This window comes from Pseudophryne corroboree, chromosome 5, assembly GCF_028390025.1.
Source record: "Pseudophryne corroboree isolate aPseCor3 chromosome 5, aPseCor3.hap2, whole genome shotgun sequence".
NCBI classification, from domain to species: Eukaryota; Metazoa; Chordata; class Amphibia; order Anura; family Myobatrachidae; genus Pseudophryne; species Pseudophryne corroboree.
The window spans coordinates 274,513,242-274,535,024 of NC_086448.1; the positions used below are offsets into that span (position 1 = coordinate 274,513,242).

General features: G+C 44.3%; 1 protein-coding gene across 1 annotated transcript in view; it reads left to right on the forward strand.

The window, feature by feature from the left end:
* LOC134927618 (collagen alpha-6(VI) chain-like) overlaps positions 1–21,783 on the forward strand; it is a 409,854-nt gene that overhangs the window by 63,589 nt on the left and 324,482 nt on the right. The window lies entirely within an intron of this gene.

The following is a 21,783-nucleotide window of genomic DNA, read 5'->3' on the forward strand; positions in this document are numbered from 1 at the left end:
GGCATGCAGGGGCGAAGCCAGAAATTTGTGGGCCCCATAGCAACATTTTGAAGGGCCCCTGTCCCAATTCTTCTAGAGAGACACCTCTCTGCAGCAGTTGTTAATTTTATGCCCAATAATAGTGCACTAGTTCACTTTCTAAACTATAATACTGCCTTAGTTAATGTTGTACCCCATAAAAGTGCCGTCGTTTATTTTATGAACCATAGTTGTGCCCTATGTCCCAGCAACAAATTACCCCCAATTTACATTGTGACATACAGTGTCCCCAGTTCATATTATGCCACATTACAGTGCCCCCAGTTCACATTATGCCACAATATAGTGCCTCCACTTCATACTGTGCCACATTACAGTGCACCAGTTCACATTATATAACATTAAAATCCCATCCAGTTAATTTTATGCCACATTACAATTAGCAGGTCCAGGGGCATACCTAGATATATTGTAGGGCCCAAGGCAAAAGTTTGTAAGGGCCCCTATGTACCACCCAAATGTTGAAAAATGTAAATTACACATGTAACTTTTGTAGGGAAAGTGGGCCCCTCTCAGCTCTGGGCCCCATAGCAGCTGCACCGCCTGCACCTATGGTAGCTATGCCCTTGTTGGCATGTTAGAATGTCAGCCTAACGTCCGTGGTGGCCCATCAGTTATTTACCTGGTCCTGGTGACATCGTCATCTCCAGAAGCTTCTTCCGGGTCCCAGAGGTCATATGATCTTCAGTTCCGGGCTACTAGCATTCCAATAAGTATACCTGCCCTAACACTAGTGCCGGGTTGGGTATGGGATCCTGGTGGTCAGCTGTGTGGATAAAATGTGGGTGGTATGTTAGGTCAACAGCTCTCATGTTAACATGCATTAGATCGACATGGTTGAAATGTTGACATGCAGCATGTGTAAATGCTGAGCATGTCAGTAGTGACCATATCGACATTCATCATGTCTACACGGATGACATGTTGGCATGTTAGAATGTCAACCTAATGTCCTGGTGACATCATCATCTCCAGCAGCTTCTTCCGGGTCCCAGAGGTCATATGATCTTCAGTCCCGGGGAACTAGCATTCCGGTTAGTATACCTGCCCTAACTCTAGTGCCGGGTTGGGTATGGGATCCCGGTGGTCAGAATACTGATGCCAGAATGCCGGCAGGGGGTGCGGGCTTACTGTGCTCGCCACAATGCGGGCTCGCTGCACACGCCACAGGTTCTGTTCCCACTCCATGGGTGTCGTGAACACCCAGGAGTAGGAATAGCTGTGGTGGCGCTGCCGGCATACTGGCAGTTGGGACCCCGGCGTCGGTATTCTGACCGCCGAGATCCCGACCACAGGCATCCTGACTACATACCCTAGTGCCTAACCCTAACCCCCCCAACCACAGCTTAAGGCTAATCTCTCCCTGCAGTGTAGCCCGAAACGTTACCGGTGGCACCGACAGCATGTTCCTATTTCATATGGCAACATTTCAGGTGTAACGTGAAGCTTTAATGATGCAGTTTATGGTATCCAGTCACATGGTCGACAGTTACCACAATGCTGACACTAGACTGCAGACATGGTTCAACATGTTGACATTCTAGTGTCAACATTGTGGTCTTGACAGTATGAATGTGGACATGGTAACTATCCACCATGTGACTGAATACCATAAAATGCATTGTTAATGCTTCAGGGTTTCATCTGCTTTTACTGAGATGTGCATGGATTTGTGGGCTAAGCTGCCAGGGTGCAATATTAGGAACCTTCTCATCTAGTAATAGAGTTTGTGAAGATTGTGGCATTCCTTGCTGAGTGTGGGAAGGAGGGAAAATAAGAGCATCTACAGTTCCAACAGTGAGAATCGTTCATCTGAACCTGTGGATGCTGTGGATTTCTTTTGCATGTGCTATTTTGGGTTGTTACTGTTCAACTGCCTATGCTTTCAATGGTTTTCTTTTTCCAAGGACTTATTTCTTAGCATATTTTGAACAGAATAATAAAAAATGTTTAATACACAAAGGTGACACATCTAATAAAAACAAACTTGATGTCCCCTCACGCTAATGATTAATTTAATATATACTGTAAGTTGAGCTAAATTTGTCAGTATTGTAGTAGAAAAAGGGAAAAGTTGAAATGAATGAGATGGGCAGAGACAGAGTCTGATTCCTCCACTCTTCGGATTAGGTAGCAAGGCAGGAAAAGCATGTAACTTTATATCTGGAACAACCCATTTTGGAGAGGAAATACATTATATATATATTTTCTGTGACTGTGTAGTCAAAATCGCAAGGAAAGTTAGTGGAAATATACAGCATGCAATACCGTTTTGATCACGATGCGCACTCCCGCAGGGTCTGTGTCGCAAGGCTAGATAGACTGTGCAGGCAAGTCAATCTTGACTATCTGGTGTATATTCAAAATTGCCACTTGGTCAAAATCAGGAAATTGCATAGTCAAAATCGTGCGTAGCAAGGATCTCACCATGTGTACACACCTTAACCACCAATGTGCCTTTGTGTAACAATAAGCAGGTTCAAAACTCTTTATGCACTACTGAACAGCTGTTTAGAGCTTTGTAAATCACATAGTAGTCATTGAGTTGGATCAGTAAAGTATAATTACTAATCTTACAGTCTGGTCTTGAATGAACTAAGAAAGGGGATGAAACCTTTGCTAGATTATGGGCCAAATTATCATACCAGTTTTTTTCTTTAGTTGATGTCTTTAAAACTCTGTTTCCCTTGTCATCAAATTTCAGTGCCTTGGGCACTTTACAAAACATCTTGTCTAATTTATTATCATTTACATTCCTCACTGTCACACATGTAAGAAAAGGATGCTGGTAAATCCTTTCTCTGGACATGGCTTCAAAGCAACAAAATATTATAGTTTTGCATCAGATCACCCCACTCTTTTCATAACCAATACGAAACAGGACGTTGATTATAGGAAAGCTGTTCAGCCAGCTATATAAATGACAATGTAGATAAAACTCTGGAGAGATGAACGGGTGTGAGAAACAACTCTACTCTTCTATCACTGCCACAATCTCTCAAGAGCGGCCTTTATTTTATTTCTGACATCTTTCTCTTTCCCAGATAACATAATCTAATGTCTAAACCAGTGATTCCCAAACTTTCTTGAATCACAGCGCTGTAGAGTATCAGAATTTCTCTAACGTCCTAGAGGATGCTGGGACTCCGTAAGGACCATGGGGATAGACGGGCTCCGCAGGAGACATGGGCACCTCAAGAAAGATGACTTTGACTCTGGGTGTGCACTGGCTCCTCCCTCTATGCCCCTCCTCCAGACCTCAGTTTGATACTGTGCCCAGTGGATGCATTTCAGGAGCTCTCCTGAGTTTCCTGTAAGAAAGCATTTTTGTTAGGTTTTTTATTTTCAGGGAGCCTGATGGCAACAGACTCCCTGCATCGAGGGACTGAGGAGAGAGAAACAGACCCACTTCTCTGAGTTCAGGGCTCTGTTTCTTAGGCTACTGGACACCATTAGCTCCAGAGGGATCGGTACGCAGGTCTAACCCTCGCCGACCGTCCCAGAGCCGCGCCGCCGTCCTCCTCGCAGAGCTGGAAGAAAAAAGCCGGGTGAGTATGTGAGGAAAAGACCCATCTGAGGCGGCAGAAGACACTTGGATCTTCACTGAGGTAAAGCACAGCACTGCAGCTGTGTGCCATTGCTCCCCTTCACCTCACACACTCCGGTCACTGTAAGAGTGCAGGGCGCAGGTGGGGGCGCCCTGGGCAGCAATATAAACCTCTCTTATGGCACAGATATATATATACATGTACAGCTGGGCACTGTACATGTATAAAAAGAGCCCCCGCCATGTATTGAAAAAATTGAGCGGGACAGAAGCCCGCCGCCAATGGGGTGGGCTTCTCCCTCAGCACTCACCAGCGCCATTTTTTTCTCCACAGCACCGCTAAGAGGAAGCTCCCCGGACTCTCCCCTGCTTGACACACGGTGACAGAGGGTTTTAAAGTAGAGGGGGGGCACATAATTGGCGCAGATACATAAAACAGCGCTGCTGGGTAAAACATTAATTTACTGTGTTATTCCTGGGTCATATAGCGCTGGGGTGTGTGCTGGCATACTCTCTCTCTGTCTCTCCAAAGGGCCTGGTGGGGAACCTGTCTTCAGAAAAGAGCTTCCCTGTGTATGTGTGGTGTGTCGGTACGTGTGTGTCGACATGTCTGAGGTTGAGGGCTCACCTAAGGAGGAGGGGGAGTTTATGAATGTTAGGTCTCCGTCGGCGGTACCGACGCCGGACTAGATGGATATGTGGAATGTTTTAAGTGCAAATGTTAATTTATTGCACAAAAGGCTAGACAAAGCCCAAGCTGGGGCACAGTCAGGTGCCTTCGGGGTCTCAGAAGCGCCCACTATCCCAAATAGTTGACACAGATACCGACACGGATTCAGACTCCAGTGTCGATTACGATGATACAAAATTGCAGCCAAAGGTGGCTAAAGGTATTCGATATATGATTATCGCAATAAAAGATGTGTTGCATATCACTGAGGAACCCCCTGTCCCTGACACGAGGGTACACATGTATAAAGGAAAGAAACCTGAGGTCTCCTTTCCCTTCTTACATGAGCTGAACGAAGTATGTGAAAAAGCGTGGGAAACTCCAGACAAAAAACTGCAGATTCCCAAAAGGATCCTAACAGCGTATCCTTTCCCGTCGCAGGACAGGATAGGGTGGGAATCCTCCCCTAGGGTGGACAAGGCCTTGACGCGCTTATCAAAAAAGATAGCGCTTCCATCCCAAGATACGGCTACCCTCAAGGATCCTGCTGACCGCAAGCAGGAGGTTACCCTGAAGTCCATTTACACACATTCTGGTACGTTACTCAGACCGGCTATTGCGTCGCCCTGGGTTTGTAGTGGTTTAGCAGCATGGACAGATTCCTTATCAACGGATATTCTTGATAAGGATACCATTTTATTGACCCTAGGGCATATAAAAGATGCGGTCTTGTATATGAGGGATGCTCAAAGAGACATTAGTTTACTGGGTTCCAGGATAAACGCTATGTCTATTTCTGCTAGGCGTGTCTTATGGACCCGACAGTGGACTGGTGATGCCGACTCCAAGAGACATATGGAGTTGTTGCCTTACAAGGGTGAGGAATTGTTTGGAGAGGGACTCTCGGACCTCGTCTCCGCGGCTACGGCAGGTAAATCAAATTTTTTTGCCATATATTCCCTCACAATCTAAGAAAGCGCCTCATTATCAAATGCAGTTCTTTCGTTCCAATAAAAGCAAGAGAGCATGTGGATCGTCCTTTCTTGCCAGAGGTAAGGGCAGAGGGAAAAAGCTGCATAACACAGCTAGTTCCCAGGAACAGAAGTCCTCCCCGGCCTCTGCAAAATCCACCGCATGATGCTGGGGCTCCCCTGAGGGAGTCAGCTCCTGTGGGGGCACATCTTCGACTGTTCAGCCACGTCTGGGTCCACTCACAGGTGGATCCATGAGCAATAGAAATAGTTTCCCAGGGTTACAAGCTGGAATTCGAAGAAGTGCCTCCTCGCCGTTTTTCAAGTCGGCCCTACCGAAACAACCCCTGGAAAGGGAGATAGTGTTACATGCGATTCACAAATTGTGTCTTCAACAAGTGGTGGTAGAGGTTCCCCTGCTTCAAAGAGGGCAGGGGTACTACTCAACTCTCAAAGAAGCAAGAGTAGGGGACTGCGCTCGTAAGCTATTCCTATCCTAATCAACTAAAGCAGCTAGGGAGTGTAAATGAGGATATCCACTATCCCCACCAAATATTGGTAAAAAGAAGAAGTCAAAAGAAAGTCTCCCAGCGCTATTGTTATTAGGTATAAAATGGTTAATTAATGGTAATATTAACACAAAGAATAAAAATATTCATAAAATCAATGTTAGTTAAAAAATAGTATTTTTATTTACACAAGAAAAAAACACTTTTCCAAAGATTTTCTTATTCCCTAAACGTGATCCTAATACCGGTATACACGGGACAATCACATACAACATTAAACATATAAACGTATAGATATACCAGTGATACGCTAAAATAGCGATTTATTCACTAGGTAGGAGTTTTATTTTCCTCAGGTAAACGCAGGTATATACATGCGGTAATTATATAACAGTCCCTTATTGTTTAGGAATTTGTCCAAGGAGTCTTGGTTAATACCAGCTGTTTGTTATAATTTCTTTTCCAGAATTGGAATTAGCGCATGCGGACAAGAATCCTCAAATCCTTACTAGGAAATGTCCAAAGTTTATCCAAAGACACTTACTTCAGGGTCGCAGGATGGTTACTGGAACTGGTGTCTGCCGGCAGACATGTCAGATAGCTCCGCAATCTACTAGTTTCGCCTGACACCGCAAGCATCCTGAGGAAGCCTGCGGTGTCAGGCGAAACTAGTAGATTGCGGAGCTATCTGACATGTCTGCCGGCAGACACCTGTTCCAGTAACCATCCTGCGACCCTGAAGTAAGTGTCTTTGGATAAACTTTGGACATTTCCTAGTAAGGATTTGAGGATTCTTGTCCGCATGCGCTAATTCCAATTCTGGAAAAGAAATTATAACAAACAGCTGGTATTAACCAAGACTCCTTGGACAAATTCCTAAACAATAAGGGACTGTTATATAATTACCGCATGTATATACCTGCGTTTACCTGAGGAAAATAAAACTCCTACCTAGTGAATAAATCGCTATTTTAGCGTATCACTGGTATATCTATACGTTTATATGTTTAATGTTGTATGTGATTGTCCCGTGTATACCGGTATTAGGATCACGTTTAGGGAATAAGAAAATCTTTGGAAAAGTGTTTTTTTCTTGTGTAAATAAAAATACTATTTTTTAACTAACATTGAATTTATGAATATTTTTATTCTTTGTGTTAATATTACCATTAATTAACCATTTTATACCTAATAACAATAGCGCTGGGAGACTTTCTTTTGACTTCTTCGTACTACTCAACTCTGTTTGTGGTTCCGAAACCGGACGGTTCGGTCAGACCCATTTTAAATTTAAAATCCCTGAACCTTTACTTAAAACGGTTCAAGTTCAAGATGGAATCGCTCAGGGCGGTCATCGCCAGCCTAGAAGGCGGAGATTTTTTGGTATCTCTGGACATAAAGGATGCATACCTGCATGTCCCCATATATCCTCCTCATCAGGCGTACCTGAGATTTGCGGTACAGGATTGTCACTACCAATTTCAGACGTTGCCGTTTGGGCTTTCCACGGCCCCGAGAATTTTCACCTAGGTAATGGCGGAAATGATGGTGCTCCTGTGCAAGCAGGGTGTCACAATTATCCCGTACTTGGATGATCTCCTCATAAAAGCGAGATCACGGGAGAAGTTGCTGAACAGCGTATCACTTTCACTGAATGTGTTGCAGCGACACGGCTGGATTCTCAATATTCCAAAGTCGCAGCTGAATCCTACAACTTGTCTGCCCTTCTTCGGCATGATTCTGGACACAGACCAGAAGAGGGTTTTTCTTCCGACGGGATAAGCGCAGGAACTCATGATTCTAGTCATGTACCTGTTGAAACCAAAACAAGTGTCAGTACATCATTGCACTCAAGTTCTGGGAAAGATGGTGGCAACATACGAAGCCATTCCATGCAAGGACCTTCCAATGGGACCTATTGGACAAATGGTCCGGGTCGCATCTGCAATTGCATCAGCGGATCACCCTGTCCCCCAGGGCCAGAGTATCTCTCCTGTGGTGGCTAAACAGTGCTCACCTTCTAGAGGGCCGCAGGTTCGGCATTCAGGACTGGATCCTGGTGACCACGGACGCGAGCCTCCGAGGTTGGGGAGCAGTCACACAGGGGAAAGATTTCCAAGGACTTTGGTCAAGTCAAGAGACTTGTCTTCACATCAACATCCTGGAACTAAGGGCCATATACAACGCCCTACGTCAAGCGGAGATCTTACTTCGCAATCGACCAGTTCTGATCCAGTCAGACAACATCACCGCAGTAGCTCATGTAAACCGCCAAGGCGGCACAAGGAGCAGAGTGGCAATCTCGGAGCCACCAGAATTCTTCGCTGGGCGGAGAATCATGTAAGCGCTCTGTCAGCAGTGTTCATTCCGGGAGTGGACAACTGGGAAGCAGACTTCCTCCGCAGACACGATCTGCATCCGGGAGAGTGGGGACTTCATCAGGAAGTCTTAGCGCAGATTGCAAGTCGGTGGGGACTACCCCAAATAGACATGATGGCATCCCGTCTCAACAAAAAGCTACAAAGGTATTGCGCCAGGTCAAGAGACCCTCAGGCGGTAGCTGTGGACGCCCTAGTGACACCGTGGGTGATCCAGTCGGTATATGTGTTTCCTCCTCTTCCTCTCATACCCAAGGTGTTGAGGATAATAAGAAAAAGAGGAGTGAGAACAATTCTCATTGTTCCAGATTGGTCACGAAGGACCTGGTATCCGGATCTGCAAGAAATGCTCACAGAAGATCCGTGGCCTCTTCCTCTAAGGCAGGACCTGTTACAACAAGGTCCCTGTCGGTTTCAAGACTTACCGCGGCTGCGTTTGACGGCATGGCGGTTGTACGCCGGATCCTAGAGGAAAAAGGTATTCCGGAGGAGGTCATTCATACGCTAATAAAGGCTAGGAAGGACGTGACGTCTACACATTATCACCGAATATGGCGAAAATATGTTTCTTGGTGTGAGGCCAGGAATACTCCTACGGAAGAATTCCATCTAGGACGTTTTCTTCACTTCCTACAAACTGGAGTGCATTTGGGCCTAAAATTAGGCTCCATTAAAAATCAGATTTCGACCTTATCCATTTTCTTTCAAAAGGAATTGGCCTCTTTACCTGAAGTACAGACTTTTGTGAAGGGAGTACTGCATATTCAGCCTCCTTTTGTACCTCCGGTGGCGCCTTGGGACTTTAACGTGGTGTTAAGTTTCCTTAAGTCACATTGGTTTGAACCACTTAAAACAGTGGAGTTAAAATATCTCACTTGGAAGGTGGTTGTTAGCCTTGGCTTCGGCTAGGCAAGTTTCGGAATTGGCGGCTTTATCACATAAAAGCCCCTATCTGGTTTTCCATATGGATAGAGCGGAGTTGCGGACCCGTCCTCAATTCCTACCTAAGGTGGTCTCATCCTTTCATATGAACCAACCTATTGTCGTGCCTGTGGCTACACGTGACTTGGAGGATTTCGAGTCCCTTGATGTGGTCAGGGCTTTGAAAATTTACGTGGCCAGAACGGCTAGGATCAGAAAAACAGAAGCACTGTTTGTCCTGTATGCAGCCAACAAGGTTGACGGCCCTGCTTCAAAGCAGATTATTGCTCGCTGGATCTGTAACATGATTCAGCAGGCGCATTCTACGGCAGGATTGCCGTTACCGCAATCGGTTAAGGCCCATTCCACTAGGAAGGTGGGCTCGTCTTGGGCGGCTGCCCGAGGGGTCTCGGCACTACAGCTGTGCCGAGCTGCTACTTGGTCGGGGTCAAACACCTTTGCAAAGTTCTATAAGTTTGATACCCTGGCTGAGGAGGACCTCCTGTTTGCTCAATCGGTGTTGCAGAGTCATCTGCACTCTCCCGCCCGTTTGGGAGCTTTGGTATAATCCCCATGGTCCTTACAGAGTCCCAGCATCCTCTAGGACGTTAGAGAAAATAAGATTTTAAACCTACCGGTAAATCTTTTTCTCGTAGTCCGTAGAGGATGCTGGGCACCCTTCCCAAGTGCGGACTACTTCTGCAAGACTTGTATATAGTTATTGCTTACATAAGGGTTATGTTATAGTTTCATCGGTTTTGGGCCGATGATATGTTGTTCTTCATACTGTTAACTAGATAGTATATCACAAGTTATACGGTGTGATAGGTGTGGCTGGTATGAATCTTGCCCTTGGATTACAAAAATCCTTTCCTTGTACTGTCCGTCTCCTCTGGGCACAGTTTCTCTAACTGAGGTCTGGAGGAGGGGCATAGAGGAAGTAGCCAGTGCACACCCAGAGTCAAAGTCTTTCTTGAGGTGCCCATGTCTCCTGCGGAGCCCGTCTATCCCCATGGTCCTTACGGAGTCCCAGCATCCTCTACGGACTACGAGAAAAAGATTTACCGGTAGGTTTAAAATCTTATTTTTTTTTTCACAGCACTCCTACATTTAAAAATAAAAATAAAAAATTACATTAAGTAAATTGTGCCTACCTGAAATTAGAGAATACACTTGACAGCGTATGCCCTGTGAATCCTGATGGGCATTTCACTGTATGCTTAGTCATAGGAACATCTTGATGATGATGATGATGATGATGATGATGATGATGATGATGATGATAATAATAATAATAATAATAATCATTTTATTATTAATATAACCCTTTTTTTCTCCAATAGCACTCAAGGCCTTTTGCAGGTATAAATAACATGATACAGAGGTTTACATTTTCAGAAGAATACAGAAATTAAGTACATACTGTAGTATCACATAAAGAACATTTTGGGTCATAAGTTGCAGGATAATTCATCCTACTCACGAAGCATCCAAGTGAGGCAGCCATTTTAGGTGCACTACATAGGATCACACTGGGCAGAATAGGCAATGTCTGGTATTGATGGCAGATAATGGGACAGAGAAAGTTACTAGATGAGATCCTTGCAAGTTCATCAGACCCATGCAGTTTTCTTTCCACACAATGTACCAGATGAGGCAGCCATGTTGGGCACACTACATTGCTTACAATGTGCTAATAAGCAATACATGGCAATAACACATGCAAGGATAACGTACAGTGAGCTAACAGCATATCCTTGAGAGTACTAGGTTACAGTGGGTTTGATGGGCAATTCATAGAAGTGTAAAATGCATTGGAGAATTATTGAAAAAGGAAAAAGAAGAGTTGAAGTGGAGGCTAAGATGCGACAGTAAGGAGAGACATTTGCACGTGACAGACATAAGGAAGAAAACTGGGATAATATGAACTATGCTAATAAAATGATATATAAATGTACTGTTCTTGTGGGTGCAGCCTGGGTGGTGTGAGAGTGTGGGGTGCCCACTAGTATCAGGTAGAAATGTCCCTGCTGAGACTAGTCCCTGTGTTCTCCCTCCTTGTTCAGGGGATAGTCCTGGTGTTCACCTCCCTCAGCTTCCCTCTCACCTGCAGGAGCAGTCCCAGTGTCCTCAGCTGGAAAGGAAGGCCCATCACCTAGTGCGGCTCCATCACAGGCGTGCACTCCCGGCGGGACTAGGCAATGCGGCGTCTAGCCCCGCCACGGGAATGCACAGAGACGCTCATATTCTAGTGGATGGGGTGTGTGCACGTCACGGTTGCGTGTGCGTCCCAGACGCGGCGATAGGCGCACCCAGGCTCTGACGGAGCCACGATTAGCATGGTTCTATCTGTATATTGTTAGACCAAGACTTTCAGTATGTTGTTGTTTGCGAGAAACCTAAAAATACCTACAGAGCAGCCCATCATCCAGTCTCACAACAACCGCTATCTGTATGATAGGTTGACCAGTATTAGTTTGACAGTCAATACTGTAGGTCGACCCCATATGGTCGACATGCATTAGGTCAACGGGTACAACAGGTCGACAGGTTAAAATGGTTGACATGACAATGGTCGACACACATATACTCTACTCAAGTTTTTTTCTTTATGTATTTTAACTTTTTCATCCTTTACCATCTACGTGGACTACGATTAGGAATAGAAACCTTGCCTTCGCCTGCCAGCTGGGGGACACGATACACTAATTGGGGTTACATGTGGTTTAAGATTGAAAATGACACCCAAAATATAAAAAAATAGTCAACTTTTTTTGTGTCGACCATTTTCACATCAGCCTTTTGACTGTGTGGACATTTTGTACCTGTCAACCTATTCAAGTGTCTTTTTTTTATTTATTTACAAGTAGACCTTTTACTCCTGTCAACTATATGTGGTCAACCTATTGACTGACGACCTAATACTAGTTAACCCAATGATCCACATCCCAACCACCATTTAATATTACCAATGCTAATGAAATGCAATAGTTCAAATATAGGTTAAATATATAAAATAGTTAAAATACATAATTTAAAAAATATTAATAAATAATAAAAAGAAAATCAACATGAAATTAAATATATGGTACAGTAATTCTAACAATTTTTTATATTAGTATAGAAACTATTCTAAAGGTTATCCTTATGATAGATCGACAGTTAAAAGATTGACAAGCAATAGGTCGACACCAAGTAGTCAACATGCATATGGTCAACATGGTCAAAAGGTTGACAGGTTCAAGTGGTTGACGTGACAATGGTCAACACAGCAAAAGGACGACATGAGCTTTTTGGGATTTTTTTCTTCATTTTTTGGACTTTTTCATACTTTACCATCCACGTGGAATACGATTGGGAATAGTAACCAAAGTCGTGTCAAAGTCGAAAAATATTGCAGTACAAACTACACACAGATGGCCTCCCTGCGTGCACTTGTTCTGTCGTGCGTGCGCATATCCGCAATTTGCGTATGGTCGCTCCCGCGGTCCTGCGCATTAGCGCGTGGTATGAGTATTTACGGTAGAGTTTGTGAACGCACGGAAGGCTATCAAAACACATTACATATTTAATCCAAATAGTGCACAATGTACACATAGGGGTATATGCAATTGCGGTCGAATTCCCGAAAATGTCGAAAAACGGGACATTTTCGCCAAAAAAAAAAATTCGACAATGCAATACAGTACTTTTCATCAAAAAAACGGCCATTCCAAATTCGACTTTTTGAAATTCGACATTTGTCAAATTCGACATTTCTGCAATGGTACAAATGCGGCATTTCGACAAAAGTATATTCAATTGAAGATTGTAAATTTGACAACAGTGCTTTTAGACAGTAAATTCGTGATTTTCAATCCGCTGGCGGAATCTAATAAAAAAAAATTAAAACATATTTTTTTTGTTTTTTTTATTGGTAGTAGCATATCTATTTATATTAGAAGGGATTAGGTACTTGGTTTGTCTGTTTAGGAGGCACAAGTATTATTTATATATTTTTAAAAATATATTTATTTATTTTTATGGAAAAACTGTAAAAAACCCGAAAAAAAATTGCGTGGGGTCTCCCCTCCTAAGCATAACCAGCCTCGGGATCTTTGAGCCGGTCCTGGTTGCCAAAATACGGGAAAAAATGACAGGGGATCCCCCGTATTTTAACAACCAGCACCGGGCTCTGCGCCTGGTCCTGGTTCAAAAAATACGGGGGACAAAAAGAGTAGGAGTCCTCCGTATTTTTTGGACCAGCACCGGGCTCCACTAGCTGGACAGATAATGCCACAGCCGGAGGTCACTTTTATACAGCGCCCTGCGACCGTGGCATTAAATACCCAACTAGTCACCCCTGGCCGGGGTACCCTGGAGGAGTGGGGACCCCTTCAATCAAGGGGTCCCCCCCCAGCCACCCAAGGGCCAGGGGTGAAGCCCGAGGCTGTCCCCCCCATCCAAGGGCTGCGGATGGGGGGCTGATAGCCATGTATAAAAATTAAAGAATATTGTTTTTTGCAGAAGAACTACAAGTCCCAGCAAGCCTCCACCGCAAGCTGGTACTTGGAGAATCACAAGTACCAGCATGCGGGGGGGAAACGGGCCCGCGGGTACCTGTAGTTCTACTGCAAAAAATTACCCCAATAAAAACAGGACACAGACACCGTGAGAGTATAACTTTATTACATACATGCCGACACACATACTTGCCTATGTTGACATGCCGACTCTGGCCACGTCTCCAATGTCGACGTCTGGGGTACCTGAAAATAAAATTATACTCGCCTGATCCAGCGTCCGGTTCTTTTATTGTAATCCACGTACTTAGCAAAACAAAAAAACGCATTAACCCGAACCAGACGGACTTAAAGGGGTCCCATGTTTACACATGGGACCCCTTTCCCCAAATGCAGAGACCCCCCCGTGACTCCTGTCACAGAAAGGTCCCTTCAGCCAATCAGGAAGCGCCACTTCGTGGCACTCTCCTGATTGGCTTTGCGCGTCTGAGCTGGCAGACAGCGCATCGCACAGCTCCCTCCATTAGTTTCAATGGTGGGAACTTTGCGGTCAGCAGTGGGGTTACCCGCGGTCAGCCGCTGACCGCGGGTGACCTCACCGCTGACCGCAAAGTTCCCACCATTGAAGATAATTAAGGGGGCTGTGCGATGCGCGTCTGACAGCTCCGACGCGCATACAGCCAATCAGGAGAGTGCCACAAAGTGGCGCTTCCTGATTGGCTGAAGGGACCTTTCTGTGACAGGAGTCACGGGGGGTCTCTGCATTCGGGGAAAAGGGTCCCATATGTAAACATGGGACCCCTTTCAGTCCGTCTGGTTCGGGTAAATGCGTTTTTTTGTTTTGCCAAGTACGTGGATTACAATAAAAGAACCGGACACTGGATCAGGTGAGTATAATTTTATTTTCAGGTACCCCGGACGTCGACATTGGAGACGTGGCCAGAGTCGGCGTGTCAACATAGGTAAGTATGTATGTGTTGGCATGTGTGAAATAAAGTTGTATTTTCACGGTGTGCGTGTCCTGTTTTTATTTGGGTATTTTTTTTGCAGAAGAACTACAGGTACCAGCGGGCCCATTTCCCCCCGCATGCTGGTACTTGTGGTTCTTCAAGTACCAGCTTGCGGTGGAGGCTTGCTGGGACTTGTAGTTCTTCTGCAAAAAACAATATTCTTTAATTTTTACACATGGCTATCAGCCCCCCATCCGCAGTCCTTGGATGGGGGGGACAGCCTCGGGCTTCACCCCTGGCCCTTGGGTGGCTGGGGGGGGGCCCTTGATTGAAGGGGTCCCCACTCCTCCAGGGTACCCCGGCCAGGGGTGACTAGTTGGGTATTTAATGCCACGGCCGCAGGGCGCTGTATAAAAGTGACCTCCGGCTTTGGCATTATCTGTCCAGCTAGTGGAGTCCGGTGCTGGTCCAAAAAATACGGGGGACACCTACTCTTTTTGTCCCCCTTATTTTTTGCACCAGGACCAGGCGCAGAGCCCGGTGCTGGTTGTTAAAATACGGGGGATCCCTTGTCATTTTTCCCCCGTATTTTGGCAACCAGGACCGGCTCAAAGAGCCCGAGGCTGGTTATGCTTAGGAGGGGGGACCCCACGCAATTTTTTTCCGGGTTTTTTACCATTTTTTAAACATTTTTAAAAATCTAATCAAAATCCTTCAAAACGGCCGTTTTTCGACAGCGGGACTGTCAAATTCGTTTTTTATTGAATATGTCGAATTCCGGCACCCACCTGCCGGAATTTGACGGTCGAATTGTGTCGAATTTAAAAACGGGCGAAAAAGTGCCGCAATTCGCCCGGAATTGCATATACCCCATAGTCTCCTAGCACCACATCAGAAATTAACATCAGTTTAAATGGTAACAGAACAAAGGGATTCACCTTTACAGGATAGGAGGGGACAGAACAAGGTTACAAGGTGGTGTTTGGTATCCAGCTGTAGGGTATTTTAAGGGAAACATTCCAGTGTTGGTTTGAGGAAGATTGCATGTTCCTGCGGATAGTTATGTGCAGGAGCAGAATATAGAGATAAACTGTATTTACTGTACATTATGTATGCGGCGGGAATCCAGAGGAGACCACCCACAAGAGCAGTTGGGAAAGACATCGCCTACCTATTCAAATCGACCTATGACCTCTCCTGTACTGTAAAAGTGCATTCCTGTGTCCAATGGACAAAGGGATTACAGTATCCATTATATTGCTTTTGTAAGAATTGTATAAATAAAGCCTGCTGCAGCCTGGTCACATACAAGACTCACAAAGTTATCTATCAGATGACCGGGGACCGGCCGGGTTGCGCAAGCTTGTTTACTCAAGTATGTACCATTGAATGTAGCCATTTACTCTGTTATATTGTATTGTTTGTATTGTAACCCCCTTTCAGCAATAATACGCTGTGGTGTCGGAACCCAGTGGTTTAACTACAGACTGGTGTCGTGTATTTCTTTTCCCTGCTAAGGTTTAAAGTGTAATAGCATCACACTGCATTGCTGCATAAGGTTTAAAGTGTAATAGATCACACTGCATTGCTGCATAAGGTTTAAAGTGTAATAGCATCACACTGCATTGCTGCATAAGGTTTAAAGTGTAATAGCATTGCATTGCATTACTGTAAAGGTTTAAAGTGTATCTCTGGGTGTGTGCGCGCTGTGTGTACTTTGTACCCCCAGCGCGGCGTTTGTACACTAAGTCCGTACAGTGATACGGGACTCTGTACGCAAACAGTGTATAAAGTACGTAGCGTGTGTACTAGGTTTAGCGGCCGCAGCGGCCCCATGGTAAAGTGTATTCTAAGTGTGTATAAGGTATAGCTTTCATTCCTGTTAGATAATCAGCATTATCAGTCGCTGGCCATGTGAGGGGACGCACTGCACTTATTGGGGGTCTAGGTTCTGGTAGGGAAATTTTGACACCAAATAAACATGACATTTTTATGTGTTGAACATTTCCATGTCAACCTTTTGACCATGTCGATTTTGTGTTTGTGTACCATTTGGTTTCAATCTAGACATTGTTGACCATCTGACTGTCGACCCTTTGATCAACAACCATTTTACTGGGTCAATCCAATTAGGTGCGAGCTTGCGAAAGCGAGTTTGTTTCATGAAACTCTCATACATCGCATGAATATGCACACCCTGAGAAATGCAAGCTCCAATTAGAAATTCTAATTTGCAGAACTTGCGGCTTTTGCATGGCTTGTCTACAAAATTACGACTTGGGAGAAGTGACTACAAAGTGAGGAAACCCTGCTTTACCCCAAGAAAATGAAACCTGTTATAGCAGTTTGGGGTGCATAAAAATGTCTGTATCGTAATCTTTGAGTTTTTTTTTTTACAAGTTTGTAAAACATTAGAATAAACACTTTTAGCTCTCATCTGGATGTTTTGAAACCCCTCTCCCTTCAATACAACACTTCGAGGTACCTGTCCCACATTATTTAACCCATTATGGAGTTTTCTAGAAATATTCACCTAAAATATGTCATGTCTTTATTGGACAAATGATGCTATTTAAACCCCTCCCAAGTGCTGGAGTATTCATTAGGAAGGGTGTACCAGAGGTTGTGCACTATGTCCCGACATTTATACTGTAAAGTAAATATTTTCCCTACTTATTCACTTGCTCAGGGGGTGCGCACAAAAATTGGGAATTTCATCTAGAAAATCAATGTGAGTTTGGAGTTGGATTGCTACTCAGGATCTAATTCACACCTAACTGGATTGATCCCTAAATGCATCTACTCGTTTACATTTATAATATCCAAGGAGAAAACCACATATGTCAGCTGACTCTGATCCTTGGTGTAGCTAGTGATCCAGTGCAGGTTATCCCTACAGTAGGTACATGTGACCATGTTGCTACACATCTGATTGTTCAGAGACACAAAGACCACTGTGTCTTTCTGTAAGAAAGGCTTCTCTAAAATGTGTTTTAAAAACAAGAAATGGTTTGTATAAAACGTCTTGGTCCATGGCCTCGGAGGAAAGTCATAACTCTTTTAAAACCACTTAAATGGCATGGTCAGATTTCATGCAACTGCGCCGTCCCCCCCGTTTTTGACGAGGAGATCCGTTCTGCAGATGTGTATAATATAATGTTTAAATATTTTTAAAAATACTTTTTCAACTTTATTAAATAAAATAAATTTTAATAAACAATGTTAACGCTTTTGAAGGGAAAAATCGTCAGTTAAGTGGTTTTAAATGACAATATTTTTATTAGCATTCAATTTATTTTAATAAAATAATACTGTAAGTAGGGCTTATTTTGCCCTTACTGGGACAGGAAGATACTGCATATATACTCTCATAACATAACTTTATGCATGTTTATATGAATAAAGACCTTAGTGGGAAATGCCATGTTGGTAATGGGTTTGGCTTTGAAAAGATAAATATAATTCCCATGGATTACACAGGAGAACTATTCTACAGTTTAGTTTAAACACAACAGACTAAATGTGATAGCCGGCGTGAAGCCAGATGTGCGGGACTTTGTGTGAGGCACCCCAGGCTTCTCGCAGGCTTTTATATAAAGCCCATCATGTCTATATTCACATTTACAAAGTAAGAAAGCTTCTACAGAAATATGAAAATCTTAATGCATGTATAGCATCATAAATGTACTTTACTCCTGCAAAGAGGTCCATACTCTATGGTGCTGGTTAGCAAGTCACAACAGATCTTGCGAATTTCAGCATACAGTGCATGGGCCAAAGACATGGATTGGCTTCTGCTCATATACCTCAATAGATTGAGCCATCCATTGAGGTAACTGGGTGGCTTCCGTGTGGCTTAAGTGTCATGGGAACACTGTGGGCATGTTGGCAAACTTCTATGGTCAGTTGAATGGACAGAGATGGGATGTCTGTATAGACAGATCTTTTGCACCCGCTGTGGGGCTGGTGTAAGTCCTGATACCAATTATCACCGCTGCGGAAGTAAGAACAGTGGGTGGGATAAGCTTCCACACGCACATATTTTAGTACACAAAGGAGGAGTCTGGCATTAGCATATACTATAAGCAGGTGGACATTCCCGCACGAAAAAGCTGTTGCCGATGCATCCGACTCAGAATCAGCCGCTATGGGGTAGATTTACTAAATCTTCTCAAACAGACAAGCAGTGGTGTTTCCCATAGATAGCAACCAATCAGATTCAAGTTACCATTTCTTTTCTGAATTCTGGGAAATTATAGACAGAATATAATTAGTTGCTATGGGCAGCATCACCACTTGTCTGTATTAGAAGCTTTAGTAAATTTACCCCAGTGGGGGGTATTCAGTTAGCTCCAATCATTTCAGAGCTATTGAATCCACCCTTCTGTGTATTCAATTGCGGTCCGTTTTCGCCCGTTTTTAAGGCATTTTTGACAATGCCTTATCACCTTTTTTTAAAGCGAAAAGGTATTGGCGAAAAATGGCTCAAAATCGTCGAAATGGTCCATGTTTGTGCACGCAAAGGTGGTAAAACACATGGATTCTCCAATCCACATGTTTCTTAGCTCCTGTTGAATTTTTTGCCTAGACGAAAAAATGGTCCTGCTATTGAATAGGGCAAATCTCCATAAAAAAAAAAAAAACTAGCAATACAAAATAACAAAATAGCAATAAAAAAATAGGAAAAAGTGCATTTTTTTGCCTAGGAGAAAAAAAACCTGACTTAATTGAATACCCCCATATGGCTAAGCATGTTTGTTAATTGGTGTTTTTAAATTGATTGCTCTGCTGAAAATAATAGTATCACTTAAAAGGCTTATACAAATATAAGCTGAAAGAATATACAAATGATTCTGGGGACAATATAAAGCTTAATATTATTTATGCAGTGAGCAATCATTATCAGCTTCCAGTGTGCTCACTGTAATTTCTTTCGCTTATAGATATTATTATTATTATTATTATTACTACCAGTTATTTATATAGTGCACACATATTCTGCAGCGCTTTACAGAGAGTATTTGCCCATTCACATCAGTCCCTGCCCCAGTGGAGCTTACAATCTATATTCCCTATCACATGCACACACAGACACATTAACTAGGAGCCAATTAACCTACCAGTATATTTTTGGATTGTGGGAGGAAACCGGAGTACCCGGAGGAAACCCACGCAAGTACGGGGAGAATATACAAACTCCACACAGTTAGGGCCATGGTGGGAATAGAACCCATGACCTCAGTGCTGTGAGGCGGTAATGCTAACCTTTACATCATCCATACTGCCCTATGATATGAAACATAATATTCTTAGGACAGCGGTTCTCAAACTCAGACCCTGGGGTGCCTAGGGACACTTGCAGGGGTGCCTTGGATTGTTGGTCCAGGAACAATTTAAATTATTTATGGTCAATGTTATAAGTAGAACCAGTGCTGATGGCTGCCAGTCATAAAATATGTAGACAAACAGAAGCAAATCTTGTCCCTCATCACACAATTGAGCCTAAAGATGTGTACACACGGTGATATTTTTTCTTACGATTTTGACTATATAATCAAAATTGTAAGAAAAGTTAGTGCAGATCGGAAGGTGAAAGTCACTTTGCGAACCAGATGCGATGCCGATGCGTGGTCCTGCGCGGTTGGCATCGCAAGCCACTATTCACCCTCGCAAATTAACACCTCAACCCTGGCACACCAACTGCACCAGATATCTGCAAAAATGCTCACGTACTGCTGAGCGACACTGGAGGAAATTACGCTCTAAGGCAGACTTCCTCCATTTCAAACTTATGCTCTCATCCTTCAGTGCTGCCCTTTCTCTTGCTAAACAGTCATACTTCAAGAACCTCATCTCCTTCCAGTTTTCCAACCCCCGGCGCCTCTTTGCCACTCTCAACTCACTCCTCTGCCCACCTCCACCTCGTCTCCCTTCCTCACTCTCTGCTCTTGACTTTGCCATTTACTTCACATCCAAAATTGACTCCATACGTAAGGACATCACTTCACACCAGACCATCAGTAGCCAGCTTTCCCCCATCCCTTACCACCCCTTCCCATCCCTCCCACCTACTCTGACCTCTTTCTCCCATGCAACTGGAGAGGAAGTCATGGCCCTCATTCGTTCCTGTCCCCTCACCACCTCCCCACTTGACCCTATCCCCTCCCGCCTCCTCCGCTACCTCTCTCCTTCTGCTTGTTCCCACCTTTCCCACCTTCTCAATCTCTCCCTCTCATCAGGCACTGTCCCCTCTGCCTTCAAGCATACACTCATCTCTCCTATTCTTAAAAAACCTACCCTTGATCCAAACACTCTCTCCAACTACCAACCCATCTCTCTCCTCCCTTTTGCCTCCAAACTCCTTGAGCATATTGTCTACAACCGCCTTACTGCCTTTCTTTCCTCACACTCACTACTTGACCCATTCCAGTCTGGCTTCCGTCCTCTCCACTCCACTGAAACTGCCCTTACAAAAGTATGCAATGACCTCCATGCTGCTAAATCTAAGGGACACTACTCTCTACTTATTCTACTTGATCTCTCTGCTGCTTTTGACACTGTGGACCATCCTCTCCTACTGCAAATCCTTCACTCCATTGGTCTGCGCGACACTGCCCTCTCTTGGCTGTCTTCCTACCTCTCTGACCGTTCATTCTCTGTCTCTTCTCATGACTCCACCTTCCCCTCACTTCCACTAACTGTAGGTGTACCCCAAGGTTCTGTCCTTGGTCCTCTCCTCTTCTCTCTCTATACGTCCTCACTAGGTAAGCTCATTAGTTCTTTTGGTTTCCAATATCATCTCTATGCTGATGACACCCAAATCTATCTTTCCTCTCCAGACCTCTCCCCTGCTCTCCTCACTCGTATCTCCAACTGTCTCTCTGCTATCTCTTCCTGGATGTCCCAGCGCTTTCTTAAACTTAACATGTCTAAGACCGAACTGATCATCTTTCCTCCCTCCCGCATAACCTCACCTCCTACAGTCTCATTATCTATTGATGGCACTACTATCTCCTCTAGCCCCCAAGTGCGCTGTCTTGGAGTAATCCTTGACTCCTCCCTCTCCTTCAAACCACACATTCAGCACCTCTCACAAACCTGCCGTTTTCATCTAAAAAATATTTCCAGGATCAGACCCTTTCTGACCCAGGATGCTACTAAGACTCTTATCCACTCACTGGTCATCTCCAGACTGGATTACTGTAATCTCCTCCTGACTGGCATTCCTGACAAACACCTCTCTCCACTCCAATCTATCCTCAATGCTGCTGCCCGGCTCATTTTCCTCACCAAACG